This window comes from Rhamphochromis longiceps, linkage group LG17 (assembly GCF_057381845.1).
Source record: "Rhamphochromis longiceps isolate RC_006_pf linkage group LG17, R_longiceps_female_GT1.1, whole genome shotgun sequence".
NCBI lineage: Eukaryota > Metazoa > Chordata > Actinopteri > Cichliformes > Cichlidae > Rhamphochromis > Rhamphochromis longiceps.
Window position 1 is genome coordinate 18,878,536 of NC_140573.1, and position 15,736 is coordinate 18,894,271.

At 41.8% G+C, this 15,736-nt stretch overlaps 1 protein-coding gene across 1 annotated transcript in view; it reads left to right on the plus strand.

Annotated features, from left to right (window-relative positions):
- The window catches only part of LOC146649564 (uncharacterized), a 380,555-nt gene that overhangs the window by 194,586 nt on the left and 170,233 nt on the right, over positions 1–15,736 (plus strand). The gene's annotated exons all lie outside the window — the stretch shown is intronic.

Consider the following 15,736-nt stretch of genomic DNA (forward strand, 5'->3'; position numbering starts at 1 on the left):
CTTTTGGGCACTCCAGTGATGTTGCAGCTCTGAAATATGGCCAAACTGGTGGCAAGTGGCATCTTGGCAGCTGCACGCTTGACTTTTCTCAGTTCATGGGCAGTTATTTTGCGCCTTGGTTTTTCCACACGCTTCTTGCGACCCTGTTGACTATTTTGAATGAAACGCTTGATTGTTCGATGATCACGCTTCAGAAGCTTTGCAATTTTGAGACTGCTGCATCCCTCTGCAAGATATATCACTATTTTTGACTTTTCTGAGCCTGTCAAGTCCTTCTTTTGACCCATTTTGCCAAAGGAAAGGACGTTGCCTAATAATTATGCACACCTGATATGGGGTGTTGATGTCATTAGACCACACCCCTTCTCATTACAGAGATGCACATCACCTAATATGCTTGATTGGTAGTAGGCTTTCGAGCCTATACAGCTTGGAGTAAGACAACATGCATGAAGAGGATGATGTGGACAAAATACTCATTTGCCTAATAATTCTGCACTCCCTGTAGTTTAATGATCTTCCTCTGAATCTGTTCAGAATGATGCAGACCCACCACTAAACATAAGCCTTCAGGTTTTCTTCTCCTACCGTCGCTCTTCCTCCCTCAGGTGTCCAAAGCTAAACATCCTGGATGAGATTTAATGAATGTGGAGGGTCATCATGTTTTTTCTCCCTACTGCTCAGTTGTAACAGGATTTCCAGCTGCCATGACGAGAGAGATATTAATGATCTCTGATTAATTACGCCTTTTCTCTAAGGGAGCAGATGAAGATGAGGAGGAAGAGGGAGTCACGGCTCAGAGTTGTGTTTAATAGAAAAGATTTGATTAAAAGATTGATGAGCACTGCTGTGGGTTCAGCCTCCACATCTCGTTATCCCAGCCTCCGATTGCAGGCTGCGATCAGAGCGAGAACTTTGTGTGTTTCGGGAGTTTTGTCACATCGTTTGTTTTTTGGCTCCACTCCGACCTCACGCTCTTGACTCCCATTAACTAATGTTTGTGGGTTGTTTGGGGATCAATTGGCTTCTCGTTATGAATTCATGAAGTCATTTTGCTGCTGCATGTTGAACATCACCTGTGACACCCGCGCTCATTACACATTTCGAGCGTTCTCCTCTAATGGCTCTGCAGCAGCAGCCTCTGAATTAATCTGCCTCAGAGTTTCTCCTCGCTTGCAGACCTGAGTGGATTTCATCAGTTTAGCTGAAGTTTGGGCGTGTGTGACAATCACTGCGATACTGGGGCACTGCACAGAGTGTTGACTTTTTCAAAGTCTCTGCTGTAAAGCAGAATATAGTGAGCTCCTCTGAATATGTCCTCTGTTTCCGCATTTCAGGTCCAGCTCAGAGCAGTTTGATGGATTTGATGCCCTGTGTTTTCATACTGGCAGGGAAGGCACAGATGCTGTTTTGTCTTTAGGCAGACTCATTTTAGACAGCTACAGAGTCTTCATGATGGATGTTTGAAGAGTGGATAAAGTAGCACCTGTTTAGTCCTGTTTGGACCTTTATGATTGGCACCAGGTGTCTTTATTTCCACTCATTGTTTCTCATTTTCGTTGCTGGCTGGTTTATGAATGACAATTATCTGTTCTGGTTGCACATTGTCCAGACCCTACCCCACCTCTTGCTCTATGACAGGGTCTCTCTGGGATGGATGAATGAATAAAAGTAGCAGGAATGTTTTATGAGGTAAATAGACATGGCTTTTATCTAAGTCACACAACAACATGTGTCTGTGCATGACATCAGCAAACAGGATAATAAAAAAGATTTAAAATAATAAGCAGAGGAAATGTTCAGGATTAAAAACTCAGACAGATGGATAAGATGACGTCAAAGTTTTGACTAGAAAGAAGCTGAGAGATACAGAAGGACAAATGGGGATTGTCGGAGAAGGTTTTGGAACCTTTTCTGAAGTCCGTTGAGGACGCTGAACTGGTATTACCTGCAAGGTTTTGTATTCAATTGTTTTGCTGTTCTTTGTGGTGTGCTGATATGAGGAGCAGACTGCTGTTGTGGCTTGAAGTAAGGCAAAGTGTTGTTCTATGCAGCAGCTCACTTCGACGAAGTTTGGGGCTTGATCTGAGCCGGTGGGTTGTGAAACAAAAACCAGGTAGTGTGAGTTTTAAATGTTTAATGAGCTGAATCAAACACAAACCTCAGTGTTTATGGATTAATCTGTTTCTAATGAATGTGCTGTGATGTGTGTGTTTGTGTGCGAGCTGAATGGGGAATACAATGGAGCATGATAAGGAGCTCCTGAGTGGATCTAATGGATGCTTCTTTGAATATTCGCAGCTCATTTAAACGTCCCTGGGACCACATATTAATAAGTTTCTAACTCTGCAAATTAAAGCTCTAACTCACTGATGACGAACAACAATGAGGATGTTAATTTATTCAGCAGCACATCGAGCGTCTCGATACAAGCAAGCTCCGCTCATCGAGCTGCTGAGGGCTGGCTAACTGCTGGAGCATTAATTAATCACAGTGGCGATAAAATCTGCATGTGGGGAGGCTGTACTCACTGGTTTTCTTCCACTTCTCATCATGACTTCCACAGACGAACAAACAAACTACATGAAAGTGCAGATGAAACGTCCCACAGAATCCTGCCTGCGAATTACATCTGGATATGTGAAAACATGGGAACAGACAAATCGGCCTCAGGAATTGCTGAAAATGTCTCTGTAATTATGTTCAGGAATCTCTCTGTTTACAGTAACACAGGGACTCCTGCTGTATTTGATAAAACTGTTAGGCTATGCTGTATGGTGACTGTGTAGACAGTATTTGTATTTTACACAATTCACAGAGAGAAAATCATAAAGTAATCAGATGATGAAAGAAGTCCATTCTCAGACCTTTTAGTTCATTATTAAACTTTGGATGGGAATGTAACCATTTAGTCCAGCTTTTGGTTTCTCAGTTTTGCACAAATCATGTCCTCCAAGCTATTCAGGTGACGTATCCACGACAATGTCACCCATCAGGTTGTGGACCTCACTTTCTGGAGCTTCAACATTATTATCGTGCATCTGTAGAGTGTTTACACTGCCCTTTGCTTCAGGACTATGATTCCTTTGTCTGAATCCTGGACCAGTCCCCAAACACAGCCACAAGCAGGACAGTCTGTTTTTAAATTGAAATCATTGGTTGGTAGTGTAAGTCTTGGGTGTGTCATGTCATGAGGAGGACTAAATTCAATAAACAAACAAAAACAAACAAAAACAGGCTTTAGGACCCAGAACCTCACTAAACTGAAAGTTTATGCTTTTCAAAGTATCCTACATAGGCCATGACTTGGAGACGTCTTCATCTCATGGGAGTTTTCGACACACTGTTTGACTTCGGGTTGTCATAGCCTCTTCCAGGTCTTTTAGCTACAACGATTTGTTAGTCTGATCATTTGGACTGGTTGGACTTGGTTTCTATTCTCAGTGACACAAGGTGTGAAGAAAAGTTATGGGTCATTACCATCAATGGGGGTCAAGCAGAAAACCACTGCAGGACACTGCCACACTATCATTTGGTGACTTGATGCAAGTGTGAGTTGGGGAAGGGATCTAAAGACTGCACTGTAGGTGACTGATAGTTGGTGTCATATGCCATGCCTGGACATAGATGGCTCCATCTTTCAAACCATCTGACTTCTTGGCCCAAAAGTAAACATTGCCATCCTCAGAAACTGACTTTTGACCTTTAGATACTGGCGTGCAGTCGAGATGGCTCTACGGTGTTGTTCCATGTGTTTATGGAATGGTTGTTAGGTCTGAGTGCCCCTCGCTGCACAGTAGAAACGCTATGTTGCTGAGCTTGTGTTTGGGAGTTTTATCCTGATGAACCGCTAGACTCTTTTTGATTCTTTGAATTTAATTAGTTTGAAATTATCTTTGAATGCAGCAGCTTTAAAATCAGACCATCGAGGACTCCACAAACTTAAAGTCTGCATGGACAAGCACGCTGACAGCTCCTTCATGCTTCCTGATCATCATTTTATTGGACTGCAGTTGGAAACAAAGGAAGCTCATCTGAATGCAGATTACAGACTCACGTTTTCTCCTTTATGGAGGACTAGTCCTTCACTGAGGAGCATCCATCCTTCAGAGGACTGAAGGTTAATGATCTCAGCGTGTGCCCCGCCCCACAGGAGCTGCTCTGCAGAGGGTGTACTGTAAAGGTAACGGTGTTCAGGTGTTCCTCACTGAGCCCTAAAACAAAACAAACGTTTCCAGATTTCCAGGCAGGACTTCACCTCAGATAATTCACCTCAGATAATTAGATATAGTAACAAAGCTGATCTTACTGTGTGTGAAACAACAAAAAACAAAGCTGATCGTTTACTGCGGGTATCAAATGCATGAAAAGCAGTTTGCACTTGCAGCTTTTGTTCTTTGTAAAGAACAAACAGAAATCCAGCTGTTCACACAGCTGGGATTGTCTTGAGGTACTGATGAAATGCCATCATTCAGTATTACTGTAATAATCCTGTTTCTTTCATAGAAACAGCCTCTGCTCATCTGGCCTCAGGCCCTTCAGCAGTTTTAGAATAAAGCAGGATCTATAATATACAACAGCTCACTATAAAATACTCTCATCTCTGTTTTCTGTCTCGGCTCTTTGGCTGGGATTGGCCACTCAAATATTTTACTTACTATTACCTCACAACTCCCAGGCACTGGTATTGATTTTTATTATTATCCCCATTTCTGGTCCTGTTGTTTGACTCTAAGCTTTGAGGTGTGGAGAGCCAAGAAAACTTTACAGATAAAGCACTTTAAAAACAGCAAGCACTGACTAAAGTGCTGAACACTGGAATCAAAATACATTAAAATACAGATAAATACAGTACAACATGAAATAAAAGCATGGATAAAAATACAATACACAAATAAATATGAGCAAAAGAAGTCAAAATAAAATCCAAGCAGAAAAGGAGGGTCTGGAGTGGATTTAAAAATGACGAGAGAAGTGGTTTCACACCTGTAGTTCTTTAACTCTGGTCCGACTCAGCTGATGAGTTTGTAAACTTGTAGTTTTGCTTAGTTGTACTTCAATTCAGTCCCCATCAGAGATGGGCAGTAACGTGTTACTGTAATCCGATTACTTTTTTCAAGTAACAAGTAAAGAAAGGGATTACTATTGCAAAAACGGTAATTAGATTACCGTTACTTTCCCGTAGGAACGCTGCGTTACTGCGTTACTAAAACCGTGATTTTTTGCGAGAATGTCTCACGACAGTGACGTAAGCGAGTGCGCCGTTAGTGACAACAGCTGTGTGCAGATCAACAGTGGATCATATATCTAGTGTGGGAGAGAGTATGAGCGTCCAGCGTTTAAAGTGTGGAAGTACTGACCTTACTTTGAGTTTGATTCCATAAAAAGTGACAAAAACATTAGTGTCCGTTGTGCGTGGGAAGAAAACTTTTTACAGCGAAAAAACCCCCCTAAACTTCCGAGCAAGCACCGAGTGCGCAACGACGTAATGGGAAACTCACAGAGAAACTCGCGGATTCTTCCACTGACCGCTGCGGCACACTCCTACTCCTGCTTTACAGGTGAAAATAGAGCAAAAGGACCGCTAGTCTTTGACTTTATTTATTTTCTGCTGTGTTTTACTTGCATCTATTTGAAAGAGTGAGTGTTAACACACACAAAAAAATATTTTATGTGCTGGAATGTGTAGAAAAAAGGTTTAAATGTTAAACTAATTTCTTCCAGTCAGAGAATGTTGCATATAATTAAATTTTTGCTTGATGCATAAAGTTAAAAGGTTAAAACTAATAAAACAAGTTTTAAAAAGAGACTTTTCCATTTGATTACATTTTGTATGATGGATTATGTAGAAAAAGTAGAATTGGGCTGAAAGATCTATCGCTTTATCACCTATTCAGGTTGTAAATCGTGTTTTTAAAAAGTAACTATATAACTAAGTAACTAAGTAATTAATTACTTTTGAAAATAAGTAATCAGTAAAGTAACGGGATTACTTTTTTTGGGGAAGTAATCAGTAATTAGTTACTGATTACTTTTTTCAAGTAACTTGACCAACACTGCTCCCCATCATTGGTCAGATGTGTCTGGGGCGAGAGCAACAAAAGTAAATACAGGAAGAAGGTGCTGAGTTCTGGACTATCAGAGAACATGGAGACATTCATGCTAGCTGCCAGCCAGCACAGACCTTTGCACATCTACAGCACCTTCCTGCACTGAGAATGCAAATCATACGTTTGTATTGGACAATGTTTATCTTAAACGTGTAACATACACCTAGCAGATGGTTCAGATTGGGGTCGAGACCACCTCCTCTAAAGGGTGCCAGTGCAGTTGTTTTGGTCCAGACTCAAGTGCGATTACTGTGTTCACACCTGCACAAACAAACTGCACCGAGATTGAAAACAAACCAGAGGTCGATTTAAACGATGGGGATGTGGAAACACCCTAATGTGCAACTGCAACCAGTTCCACAATCCAGAGGTGTGGACTCGAGTCACATGACTTGGACTCGAGTCAGACTCGAGTCATTAATTTTATGACTTTAGACTTGACTTGAAAAAATGTTGTAAGACTTGTGACTTGACTTGGACTTTTACACCAATGACTTGGGACTTGAATTGGACTTGAACCGGTTTACTTGAAAAGACTTGATATTTTACCCCAAATATAAAATTTAACATGCATATTATATAGAGATTGAAAATGTGACGTCATTCACGGGTAGAACCGCAAAGGATTCTGGGAACTAGCGCACGCAGGCTTTCAATTAAAATCAGTTATACAGCGATAAAAAGAAACACAAAAATGTCAAGAAGCTGTTGTATTATTAACTGCAATAGCCGGTCGCATGACAGCCACGGGAAGCCGACGAGTAAAGAGATCGGTTGTTATCGGATTACGTCGTTGAAGAGAAATTGTTCGAGCCATGTTTCCGAAGTAACAAAGAGGCGACTGGATTGCAGCCATTCAAAGACAAAATATAACGTCCCAGAACACTCCAGCTCACAGGTTAGTCTGCTCCAAGCATTTCCACGAAGGTCAGTCTGCTGTTGTAGTTAATACGTCATTTTTCTTAACATAATTGGTGATATAGGTTACAAGCAAGTCTGGTGCTGAACAGAAATTGTCGCGCTATGCTCCTTTGTTTATTGTGCATAAATAGTGAATTGTCCTGACACAATATTGCGTTTCGCTTCTGTTATTATGGTACATTGACAAAAACATATACTTTTATTCACAGGATAAAACAGTTGTTTTGTATCACTAATTGTCCAGTACGATTACAGCATACAGCATTATTGTCACTGCTACATTTCTGTGATGCTACCAGAAATGATTTCCACTCCTATTAATAAACGGTTAACGAATGTGTATTTATGACGACGATTTGTGAGACTGGTAAACTTATGATACGTACGATGGTCTTTCTTTCTACACGGTGCATTTCAAGGTCCTGTACCCATCCGTCGGTAAACTGTACCTGGGCTTGTTGCAGTGACCTGAAGTTACTAAACTTCATGAGTGTGTGCACTCACTCCAAGAAGCGTATAATTATAAATATGCATATAAATATGCTAAGATGAGATAGCTGACTTCATCTAACTAGCAAATGTTGTCCAGGCTACGTTGGTGATACAGTTTTTTTAATGTGTATGATATTTTTGTCATGCGATTTTAAAGCCAGTCCTACAACCGCATCCAAGAATAACATGCAGCTTATCTCAGAACTGTCGGTGAAAATTATTCTTGGAGCTAGGTTTAATTGAGCTGCATTTTAAAGAGGTGCAATTTCACAATTTGTGTATATTTTCTAAGTTCACTATTTTGTCATGTGTTGAGAAAAACACAGATTTAAAAATTACATGGTCTAATATTTACATTTAGCATATAACTGCAACATGCTTTTTTTCGTTTTTTTTTTTTAAAGACTCGAAAGGACTTGAAATTCAAAATTTCAGACTTGTGACTTTACTTGGACTTTTACACCAGTGACTTGAGACTCGACTCTGACTTGCCTGACATTACTTGAGACTTGACTTGAGACTTGAGGATAAAGACTTGAGACTTACTTGAGACTTGCAAAACAATGACTTGGTCCCACCTCTGCCACAATCTAAAGACACCAAAAGCATCAGGTGCTCTGAGCTTCACTCAGGTGTCGCTGGTCTCACAGGTGACTTTCAGCACTCATGGCTTCACAGGCTGAAGAAGCCAAACTCTGACACGTCTCAGTGAAGTGATGGAGTGGGTGTGAAAAACATGAATCACATGTTAGAAACAGGACGTTCTCACCCTGCAGCGTCTTTTACAGAAGACGACGAGAGTTGAGTCACTCTGTCGTAATGATCACAGACACATGGAGTCAGAACTGAATAAATAAACATTTAAAGCACGTTTGGTAGCGTCCATCTGACGGCTGAACTAATAAGGATAAACCAGGATAAATAAAAGAGTTCTCACAGCAGAGGAAGAAGATTTGTGGGAATAAACAAACAGAAAAGCTTCTTCTGTCAGCACTCAGCTTTCTCTTGGACAGATTCTTTAATCCGCCTCATCTCTGCTGAATAAGTGAAAGACGTATAAAAACACGAGTTGTGTTTAATCTCTTTTAAGCAGTCCTCAATAAAAATCTTTGATTTGCATATGTATGACAAACAGAAACGGTCTGATCTGGATTTATATTCACAGTTTAAACCTCAAAGCATTTCATTCAAGCTCAGAATAAGCTTCAAATCCCAGCACAGGTTCACGTAGAGCAGGTGGACAGGTAAGCATGGAGGTCAGGTGATGCTAAGGGGTAGAGGGACACAAGCAGAGAGATGCTGTCTGATTTTGAGTCAGATGAAATCCATTAGCACTACCAGGTCAAAGCTTCCTCACGCCAAATCATTCTATTCTTAGACACTGAGAACAAAGCTCCAGAGAATCCAGCAGCTATTTCTGATCACATCATCAGCTGAGAGCTCAGGTCATGTGACAGGAGGGAAAACGGAGTGTATTTTTACCGACTCTGAAGCGGGAATAAAAACGTATGTGCACAATCACATGAAAGCTTGTCAGGGAAAATCTCTGTCCACTGCTTCGCACATTTGTTTCATACAGTTGAAGTCCAAAGAGTGTCTCACACATTTCCTTAATTTACTCAGGCAGCATTTCTTCCCAAAAACTCAGATGTACTGTTGAAAGTGCACTCCTCAGGGGTTGAAAGGTATTAATTTAACTTGTTTAGACTGAGACACAGGAGAGTTTCTTTGGTCTGACCCACGTAGGACTGAAGTGTGCTGTTTGTGTCCCACCATGTAAATGAGTCTGACGCCCCTGCTGTAAAGGATGATGAGCCCTCAGGGACTCTGATTCTCACAGTTTGGGCTGAGACCATGAACCATGAACCAAAACTTGTCCCTTTTTTGTCTTGTTACCTCTCCTGTTCACCTGCTGCCTCTTTGAAATGGTTTCTGCTTCCTGTCAGGATGGACTGATATCTGTACAGTTTATCTGACTGTGTTATGATTGAGTGCAGCACAAACAGTGCTGACTGCAGCTCACCTGACGGCCTCAGGTGTCACTGAAAGCAGCGTGATGAAGTAAACAGAGTGGAAAGGCTCACCTCAGAAACCACGAGCCGCCCTGTAACCTCGGGACGTTTCTGCACATTTTAATGAGCAGAGATACGAGTTTGTACAACAAGCGCACACTGACGCTAATTCTAAGTAATGTGAGAGCTACACTTTAGTTAATTAAAAAGTAAAAATATCAATGAGCTGAGTCAGTGTGCAATCAGAGCTGATCACATCATTAGGAGCCAGCTTTGTGTTGTCTTATTAAAAAATGGATCTGAGCTGTTTGTGAGGTGACATAAATATGAAATAATAGTAAGAATGCACACAGGGCTGAAGATGATTTAGTGCGCTCTGAATTCCTTCACTGCCCCCGGCCACAGACTGTTCAGCAGCCACCAAAACAAACCACGTAAACGGTGTTCCCCCCTTTATTTCTCACGCCGATGACTCACTTTCTGCTGATATTATTATCAACACGATGCTCTCCAGCTCCTCACACACAAACCTATCTCTGAGCAGGTTTATCAAATTAAACTGCACTAAAAAGATAACAGAGGACAACAGTGAGAGATAAAATTAAACGTTTTAATAGAAACTATAACGACATGCTCCAGTTCTTTTTCTAACCCTCTTATTTGATTTGATATTACCATTCTGAGCCTACAGACTAGCTAGCAGGCTAACCTCTGCATGTGATGCGAGGCCACATCAGCTTATGGATAGTGGCCTTACGTGGAGTCTGCTGTTTGTGTGCTCTTCAGTTTCTGTTCAGTATTTTTGGAGTTTGTACGTTTGGTTTCCTCAGTGTTTCCTCTTCTTGTCCCATCTCGGTTTTGGTATCTTCTCAGTCTTTGTCATCATAATTTCTATATGTCAGTGCTTTCTTATACTGGTCGATCTATTGTTTTATTTCCTGTGTTTACTTCAATATTCACTTTGATTGGTTTTCCCTGTTTTTCTTTCGTTCCATTCTGTCTGTGTGTGTTTGTGCTCCTCGGTTTTGATCTCATCTTCACTTGGTTACTTGTGTTGTGCTCATTTTTCCTACAAATCGTGCTGAGAGCCTCGCATTGCTTCTTCACAACTGCTGCAGTGCTGCATCGTGGTGTCATTCCCCGCCTCCTCTGATGTTCAGGACACGAATTCATCCTCTACACCTCCCTCCATCCAGCTGTGGCCTCAGGTGTTTGTTTCTGTAGGACACCTGAGAACATCCACAGCTATTTTTATTCTCTGCGTTGTCATCATCTCCGCTTCCATCCGGATTCCTCTGACAGACTCGGGTTTCAGTCTGAATTTCAGCTCAGAGGTCAGGAAGATTCAGGATGAGTATGTGATGGTACCCTGCTGGAGGTATTTGATCAGCAGCAGTTTTTTAGGACTACACACAAGTTTCACTTTGCTTTAATTCACTTCAGAGGATCAATATTGTCATGGTCCTGGGTCGTGCGACCCAGTGTTTTGTGTTTAGTCTATTTTGATGTTTATTGATTGTTTAGGTTCTTTAAGGTAGTCCAGTCCTTTTGTAGTTATGTTACCCTTGTATCAAGCCTCCCTTGCCCTTCGTGTGTTTATGTCTGTGTGTCTTGTATTGTCAAGTTCATGCTGTCGCGTCTGTCACCTCCCCCTGTACTACGTCTCCCCGGTTCATGTCCCATGTTTCCTGTTTTACTTTGAAGGCCTGCATTCACTGTCAGTGTATTCAGTTTCACTCCTCCTGTCCTGTCGTTAAGTTCATGTATATCAGCTGCGTTCCCATGTGTGGCCACTTCCCCTGATCATCCCTCATGTGTATTTAGTCTCTGTGTTTCTTACAGTCTGTGTCGCGTCGTCTGTGTTCCCACCCTCCATGTTTCCATGCCCGGTCTGTTGTATTCATAGCCTTACCTTAGTTCATTCCCAGTTTAGGTTTCTGTTTAGTTATTGCTTTTGAGCTGCCCTTATTCTTGTTTGTTTCTCTTGCGTTACCAGCCACAATAAAAGGCTCGCTTTTGTTTAAAGTTTACTCCCGTGTCACTCGTGTCTGCACCTGAGTCCTCCACGCACTCTCCACACGGTCTGTCACAGCGGACCGTGACAAATATTTCTGTTTCTGTTGTTTGATGTCCACACAGCTTCACACTGAAACGGGAGCCCGTCCTTCAACGCGAACTTTGTGTGCTTTTTATCCTTAAAGGAAGAGCGAAGGAGGAGCAGAAAATGAAACTGAAACTATGATGATACATAGAATATGTCCTGTTTGCTGTTACTCTGCACTTGTTTGGTTTTTTGTCAGTCCACTTTCATCTCCACTGAAATAACACAAATGTTTTGTCTACCTGAAAAATGACATGTTAACACAGCTTGTGTATTCAGACATGAGACAAACCACATCCTCCTCATCCTCCAGCAGTTACAAATGAGGAAGCACCAAAGCTAAAAAGTCCAGCTGTGGGGTCAGCAGCTGCACCGATTGATTGGCTTCGCTTTGTGTTTGTTCCTTAAAGAGAACCAAAGCTGAAAATATCAGTGACAATGTCTTCATGCTCTCCCCGGCAGACAAATTGTACTCCTCTCATTCTTTCTCTCCTGCCCCCTCAGATATGCAGCAGCAAAGCACAGAGTGAGTTATAGTGGCTTATAAGCAAAAATCCATAAACTGCAGCCAAACTGACAAATGATCCTCGACTGATTTCCTCAGGGGGAGGCCGCGTCTGAGCGAGCGCGTCTGAACTCTGTTTAAATTTTTATCACATAACCAGCTCTTCTTCACCCCGAGTGAGGAAGAAGATAAAAGCACCAAGTGGCTGATATGACGTGAATCCCTGAGGCAGAAAGCTGACAGAGAACTGACCAATCACAGCGAGCAGAGAAAGAATTTACATCAACCCTGTCATGACGGGAAACTGGCAAACATCACTCAGCTTCCTCCATCGGTCTGTGCACACATGAAGCTGACAGCTGGACGTTGTGAATTCTCTGAAGCTGGAGTTTAAATGTGCTCCATCAGTACGTTCCTGACCTCCAGGCGACACCATCAGGCTGTCACCTGACTTCAATCAGGAGGTCAGATCAGGTTATTGACCAGCAGGTTCATTCCGACTGCTTCACTGCCATTTTGATTGTAAAAGATTCATACCGAAGAGCTGTGAATGAGCGGAAAACCAGGTTTAAAGCCTTTTATTGAGTTTTTATACAAACAGCAAAATAACCGTAAGCAAAAATTTCAGGGCTCATCATCATGTGGGACAGGTGTTCATTCTGAGTCCGCGGGGTCAGCGCTCACAGGTCCCGTCTTTACCCCGCCCCTCTCCCCGGTTCTCATGGGCGGTGGATCTGTATTATTCGTGTAGGCTCTGTTGACCGTGTCCAGCCACCAAACGTTCACCAGTCAGCTTGACTCTCTGGATCGAGGAGGGCAAGGGCCTGCAGCTCCCACTCATCTCAGTCCCACCCCACTTTGTTTTATTTTTCTTGTCTAACTTATCATTTACTCAGTGGCTCGTGCTCAATAAGCTGTGTTACGCATTTATTACCTAATAATTAAAGACAGCTGTTAAAGTATTATTTTTGGCTGAAGAGGAAAGGCCATATAACGAGTGAAACAGAAACCAAGAAATGTGGTGTGTTTGCATAAAACAGTGGCAAACAGTCCGATCCATCTCACTCAGCGCTGGCGTCACGCAGCGTGACCGTGAGCCTTCGAGTAAATAGAACAAATTATCCAAGTGGAAATAACTCGTGTTTGTTTCACTGACCACTTCATGAATGACAAATGAGTCTGAAAAAACATTAGAACTGGTATTAATCATCATTATTATTGTTGCTTCCCTTTAAGTGAATCAGCAGTGCTCTCATAGCGCAGAATGAAGTTGTTTGATGCTAACATAATGAGCTCTGCTGTCTCAGCTTCATATTTCTGTGTGTGAACGTGAGCTGCGTGAGGAAGGAACCTTCTGTTAATGAGCTGCCGATGAGTTTATTGTGGTGTGCATGCGGAGCCCCCGAGGACCATGCAGCTCAACCCAACATGCTCTGAAAGGCGAGGCTGGTGCGTTTATCGTGGAAGCTCGATACAGAGATGATTTCAGGCTTACTCCGCCGAGTCGCCGCCTCAGCTGCTTCAGCAGCTCCAGCAGCTCCTCTCTGCCTGATAAACGAGTGCCAGTGATGGATGGCAGGGATAAGGAGGCTTTAATGCATCTGAAGCTGCAACAAGATTCACTAATCAGATAAAACTCTACACACACGTGTTATCCTCTGATTTTCCAAAGATTTGTAGGAAAGTGAAAGAACAAAAATGAAAGGGTTAATTAGCCACAAGCTCAGATGATATCTGCAGGAAGTGTTTTGGCTTTGATTAGAACAATAACTGGATGATATGTGTGACTGAGACAGGATGTGCTGGTGTGTAGATGTGCTGTACAGCAAAGTAAGTTTTAATAAATACATTAGAGACATGGAGCGCCATTATCTACTTATAGTTTTAAAATCTAATAAAAATATCAAATACAAAGCAGTTGCAATGCGACCTTTCAGCGTTCAAAACAACACTAATTTTATATAGAGAGTTTTGTGCTGCCTGAGTGTGCCGACACTACAAACAGGGAGAAATGACGCTAATTAAACACGGAAACACACAAACTGATAAAAACAAGGGGCTCTGCGTCCACAAAAATCCCAGCCTGCAGACTTCTGCATTCAGAGAGACTCGTTGAGAAATAATTCAACTTTTGGAGCACTTTTAGTGCTGCCAGGGGGATGGGAGAGGGCTGAAAATCTAGGTTTTGTGTATTTGTCACACTGACATGTTTCAGATAAAAGAAAGGACAAAACAACTATGTGAAAGAGACTGGGAGCAGGAGCTACTCCTTTTAAGCAGTTACTAATGAGGTTGATGGAAGTCGGGTAGCCTCGCTGAAGACTGGGAAACTCAGAATGCCTGCTCAGCCAACCCTTGATTGAGAGTGTAACACCAAACACACCAGTCTGAACCATGAGAGAAGAACTGTGATTTCAGCCACGCTACAGGGTTTTCCAGCGTGAACAACATGCCACTACAATGATGCCAAAGCCCTGCAGTTTGATTAAAGTCTAAACTTTGACTTGCACACTTTTGAGATATTCAGAGGTGGACCTGCTGATGTGTTTCTGATCCTTGTTCTGCTGCGTAGTCCGAGTGCTTTTGACCTTCAGACAATGAACTGATAATCAGACCGTCTCCTCCAGGATTTTATGGTAGATAGTAGAATTCGGCCCAGACTATCACAGTACCACCACCTGCTACTGTGATGTTGTCTTCATGAAATGCTGTTATTCTGATGGCCAATGTAACCGGACCCAGATGTCTCAGTGATCATCCAGATGATTGTTTTTGGTCAGCAGCGGTTTTCCCCTTCAACTCTCCCTGGAGGCCATTTTTACCCAGTTATTGTTGAATCATGACCTCTGACATCTTTAGATCTTGTTGGTCTTGGTCTTGGTCTTCTATGCAGTGTTGGTCAAGTTACTTGAAAAAAGTAATCAGTAACTAATTACTGATTACTTCCCCAAAAAGTAATCCCGTTACTTTACTGATTACTTATTTTCAAAAGTAATTAATTACTTAGTTACTTAGTTACTTAGTTACTTTTTAAAAACACGATTTACAACCTGAATAGGTGATAAAGCGATAGATCTTTCAGCCCAATTCTACTTTTTCTACATAATCCATCATACAAAATGTAATCAAATGGAAAATTCTCTTTTTTTAACTTGTTTTATCAGTTTTAATCTTTTAACTTTATGCATCAAACAAAAATTTAATTATATGCACCATTCTCTGACTTGAATAAATTAGTTTAACATTTAAACCTATTTTCTACACATTCCAGCACATAAAATAAAATATTTTTTGTGTGTTTACACTCACTCTTTCAAATAGATGCAAGTAAAACAGCAGAAAATAAATAAAGTCAAAGACTAGCGGTCCTGTTGCTCTATTTTCACCTGTAAAGCAGGACTGCAGTAGGCGGAGGTTTACCCTGGTGAAGGTGTGCCGCGGTCAGTTGAAGAATCCGCGACTTTCTCTGTGAGTTTCCCATTACGTCGTTGCGCACTCGGTGCTTGCTTGGAAGTTTAGGGGTTTTTTTTCGCTGTGAAAAGAAGTTTTCTTCCCACGCACAATGGACGCTAATGTTTTTGCCACTTTTTATGGA